General features: G+C 54.8%; 2 non-coding genes across 2 annotated transcripts; both read left to right on the top strand.

Annotated features, from left to right (window-relative positions):
• Positions 1-2,470: 2,470 nt before the first annotated feature.
• LOC126178819 (small subunit ribosomal RNA) lies at positions 2,471-4,379 on the top strand. The gene has a single exon (XR_007536671.1). It is a non-coding gene; the product is annotated as a small subunit ribosomal RNA (ribosomal RNA).
• Positions 4,380-4,731: 352 nt separating this feature from the next.
• Positions 4,732-4,886, top strand: LOC126178355 (5.8S ribosomal RNA). The gene has a single exon (XR_007536260.1). It is a non-coding gene; the product is annotated as a 5.8S ribosomal RNA (ribosomal RNA).
• Positions 4,887-5,000: the final 114 nt, after the last annotated feature.

The raw sequence follows: 5,000 nt of genomic DNA on the forward strand, positions 1-5,000 counted from the left end.
ATACTGACGCTGTCTCAGACATTCACTTACAATGATCACTACCAACGAACCTCGGCCCCCCCCCCCAACACACTCTCTTACCACGTTGTGTACTGTAATCCAACCCATTTCGCACCTTAACCTAACCAATTTCGCACCTTAACCTAACCCATTTTGCACCTCAACCTAACCAAATTCGTAACGCAATTTGTACCGCAATGTAACGCAATTTGTACCGCAATGTAACGCAATTTGTACCGCAATGTAACGCAATTTGTGCCTTAACCTAACCCAAGTTGTGCCTTAACCTAACCCAAGTTGTGCCTTAACCTAACCCAAGTTGTGCCTTAACCTAACCCAAGTTGTGCCTTAACCTAACCCACGTTGTGCCTTAACCTAACCCAAGTTGTGCCTTAACCTAACCCAAGTTGTGCCTTAACCTAACCCAAGTTGTGCCTTAACCTAACCCAAGTTGTGCCTTAACCTAACCCAAGTTGTGCCTTAACCTAACCCAAGTTGTGCCTTAACCTAACCCAAGTTGTGCCTTAACCTAACCCAAGTTGTGCCTTAACCTAACCCAAGTTGTGCCTTAACCTAACCCAATTTGTGCCTTAACCTAACCCAAGTTGTGCCTTAACCTAACCCAAGTTGTGCCTTAACATAACCCAAGTTGTGCCTTAACCTAACCCAAGTTGTGCCTTAACCTAACCCAAGTTGTGCCTTAACCTAACCCAAGTTGTGCCTTAACCTGCTCTGTAATTGGCATATGACACGTTACATTAATCTAGTGTTGTGTAACCACAACCCTCTGAATATAGTTCGCTACTCGCACCGCCCACCCTCTTGTGTATCGTTTCATGTTCAACACTTCGCAAGTGTTGCTTACTTTTTACATGCTCCCGCTGTACACTGTAATGTGGACGACTGCAGGATGTACATCGCCCCCCCCCCTCCCCCCTGCCTTCGCACGCTGGTCGTTCAGGTGCTTGCGTGTTCAATGCCCTTCGCAGCTGTTCACTGGCATTCGCATGGCGAAGCGCTCAGTCTACGTCGTGGTACGGCCTGTGTCCACTGTCCGCTGATGTCGTAAGCTTAACCCTCACATTGTACTGCACATAGGTCCGTATGTACTGAATGATACGCTGTGGCACATGTGTGACCGTACAACGACTGCGCCCAACAACAGCGAACCATACGGTCCATATGTTGTGCACTCAGCCACGTGCCGTCTCCCCATAACAGCTACATTGCAGTGTGGTACGCCATAGAGACGTGTGGGAGTAACGGACGCCCTGGATGGCGATCAGCATGAGCCGTCTGTTGATGTAGTGGCGCGTGTATTCAAACGTAGTCGTCTCTTCTCACACAGTGTGATAGCATGGTGCACCGCGTTCCACATCTGCGACATGGTACAGATGCTGGTTGACAGTCGGTCTCGTAATGGACATCGCATACGTAGGGGGCCACCTCCCACGTGTTCTCTAGTCGTGCACATTTTGTTGCGTGTATGTGGGCAGACGTAGTGTGTCGTGACACCTAACAGACAGGTATGCAATAATCGTTGCATTTGCAAACTGGGATGGACGTCTACGTTTGCTGGTGACGTTACGCAAATGAACAACTGGTAAACCCATTGTGGTGCGGTTGTTGTTGCTGGAGGTAAATCAGTAAGGGCAAATCTGTGTGTGAAGCGATACGCGGCGGTGGCTGGGTGGGACCGTCCCCGGCCGGTGAGGGGGGGCCGCCCGGCGTGCTGGCCGCGCGGTGCGTGGGCGCACGCGCTACAGCCGGCTGGTGGGGGCGCCCAGTGGCAGGCGCGCCGGCCGACGGACGCGGCAGGCGGCGCAGCTGCGCGCCGGGGCACCCTGCGCGCGGCGCCGGGCGGCCAAAGTGGGTCCTCGCGGGCCCGGTGCGAAGCGCGGTGGACATCTGCAGTGTGCTGGTCCGACTGAGGACTGTGTGCGTTGAGGATGCGCCGCCGCCCGGCACTCGGCGCCGCGACGCCGTCTGCTGCTCGGTCGCCCCAGCGGTTCTCGCTGGTGGTTTGTATCGCAGTTGTGCGGACGTGTTGGCACGTGCGCTGTGCTGGGAGAGTTCGCTTCGGCACCCACGTGGGGCCTTTGCCCTTCTGTGGCGCTGGCGTTGGAGCTGCCGGTCACCGTAGGTGGCGCGTGTTGTCTCCCGCCGGCAATGCCACGACAGCACGCTCCCGGGCCTCTGTCGGCAGCGGCAAGCTCAGTTGGGAGCACGGGTGGTCGCACCTAAAGCGTCTACTCGCCTAACTCCGGGCGATTGCGCCTCTCTCGAACCCGACCAAGTACTTAGGACGGCGCTGCGCGCCGCCGGGACCTGAGAGGGTTTCGAGGTGTATTGTGCAGGGGAGCTCAGCCTCCTCCTGTTTGCAGAATAATTGAGCGGACGCTTGCGTGTTCGCGCGGGCCCCTGGGACACACTCCCGGGCGGCCGGCTGCTCAGCTCTAGTTGACGCAGCTCCCTGGTTGATCCTGCCAGTAGTCATATGCTTGTCTCAAAGATTAAGCCATGCATGTCTCAGTACAAGCCGCATTAAGGTGAAACCGCGAATGGCTCATTAAATCAGTTATGGTTCCTTAGATCGTACCCAGGTTACTTGGATAACTGTGGTAATTCTAGAGCTAATACATGCAAACAGAGTCCCGACCAGAGATGGAAGGGACGCTTTTATTAGATCAAAACCAATCGGTCGGCTCGTCCGGTCCGTTTGCCTTGGTGACTCTGAATAACTTTGGGCTGATCGCACGGTCCTCGTACCGGCGACGCATCTTTCAAATGTCTGCCTTATCAACTGTCGATGGTAGGTTCTGCGCCTACCATGGTTGTAACGGGTAACGGGGAATCAGGGTTCGATTCCGGAGAGGGAGCCTGAGAAACGGCTACCACATCCAAGGAAGGCAGCAGGCGCGCAAATTACCCACTCCCGGCACGGGGAGGTAGTGACGAAAAATAACGGTACGGGACTCATCCGAGGCCCCGTAATCGGAATGAGTACACTTTAAATCCTTTAACGAGTATCTATTGGAGGGCAAGTCTGGTGCCAGCAGCCGCGGTAATTCCAGCTCCAATAGCGTATATTAAAGTTGTTGCGGTTAAAAAGCTCGTAGTTGGATTTGTGTCCCACGCTGTTGGTTCACCGCCCGTCGGTGTTTAACTGGCATGTATCGTGGGACGTCCTGCCGGTGGGGCGAGCTGAAGGCGTGCGACCGCCTCGTGCGTGTTCGTGCGTCCCGAGGCGGACCCCGTTGAAATCCTACCAAGGTGCTCTTTATTGAGTGTCTGGGTGGGCCGGCACGTTTACTTTGAACAAATTAGAGTGCTTAAAGCAGGCAAGCCCGCCTGAATACTGTGTGCATGGAATAATGGAATAGGACCTCGGTTCTATTTTGTTGGTTTTCGGAACCCGAGGTAATGATTAATAGGGACAGGCGGGGGCATTCGTATTGCGACGTTAGAGGTGAAATTCTTGGATCGTCGCAAGACGAACAGAAGCGAAAGCATTTGCCAAGTATGTTTTCATTAATCAAGAACGGAAGTTAGAGGTTCGAAGGCGATCAGACACCGCCCTTGTTCTAACCATAAACGATGCCAGCCAGCGATCCGCCGCAGTTCCTCCGATGACTCGGCGGGCAGCCTCCGGGAAACCAAAGCTTTTGGGTTCCGGGGGAAGTATGGTTGCAAAGCTGAAACTTAAAGGAATTGATGGAAGGGCACCACCAGGAGTGGAGCCTGCGGCTTAATTTGACTCAACACGGGAAACCTCACCAGGCCCGGACACCGGAAGGATTGACAGATTGATAGCTCTTTCTTGATTCGGTGGGTGGTGGTGCATGGCCGTTCTTAGTTGGTGGAGCGATTTGTCTGGTTAATTCCGATAACGAACGAGACTCTAGCCTGCTAACTAGTCGCGTGACATCCTTCGTGCTGTCAGCGATTACTTTTCTTCTTAGAGGGACAGGCGGCTTCTAGCCGCACGAGATTGAGCAATAACAGGTCTGTGATGCCCTTAGATGTTCTGGGCCGCACGCGCGCTACACTGAAGGAATCAGCGTGTCTTCCTAGGCCGAAAGGTCGGGGTAACCCGCTGAACCTCCTTCGTGCTAGGGATTGGGGCTTGCAATTGTTCCCCATGAACGAGGAATTCCCAGTAAGCGCGAGTCATAAGCTCGCGTTGATTACGTCCCTGCCCTTTGTACACACCGCCCGTCGCTACTACCGATTGAATGATTTAGTGAGGTCTTCGGACTGGTACGCGGCATCGACTCTGTCGTTGCCGATGCTACCGGAAAGATGACCAAACTTGATCATTTAGAGGAAGTAAAAGTCGTAACAAGGTTTCCGTAGGTGAACCTGCGGAAGGATCATTACCGACTAGACTGCATGTCTTTCGATGTGCGTGTCGTGTCGCGCAACACGCTACCTGTACGGCAGCAGCCGTGCGCCGCGTGCGGAACCACGCGTGCCTCTCAAAACTAACTGAAAAATGTTGTGTGGTACGAGCGCTGAAGCTCTGGAGCGGCTGGCCTGCGGCACCTGGCGCCTGGCGCCGGTTTTGAATGACTTTCGCCCGAGTGCCTGTCCGCTCCGGTGTGGAGCCGTACGACGCCCATCGGCCGTGAGGCCGTTGGACGCAGAACGCTGGAACAGGGGCCGTCAAACGCCTCAGTCCCGCCTATGCAACTGTTTTGAAAGAGACAGTGGAAACTAAACAAAAAAGATCACCCAGGACGGTGGATCACTCGGCTCGTGGGTCGATGAAGAACGCAGCAAATTGCGCGTCGACATGTGAACTGCAGGACACATGAACATCGACGTTTCGAACGCACATTGCGGTCCATGGATTCCGTTCCCGGGCCACGTCTGGCTGAGGGTCGGCTACGTATACTGAAGCGCGCGGCGTTTGTCCCGCCTTCGGAGACCTGGGAGTGTCGTGGCCGCCTGTGGGGCCGGCCGCGTCTCCTTAAACGTGCGATGCGCGCCCGTCGCCT

Source organism: Schistocerca cancellata, chromosome 3 (genome assembly GCF_023864275.1).
Source record: "Schistocerca cancellata isolate TAMUIC-IGC-003103 chromosome 3, iqSchCanc2.1, whole genome shotgun sequence".
NCBI classification, from domain to species: domain Eukaryota; kingdom Metazoa; phylum Arthropoda; class Insecta; order Orthoptera; family Acrididae; genus Schistocerca; species Schistocerca cancellata.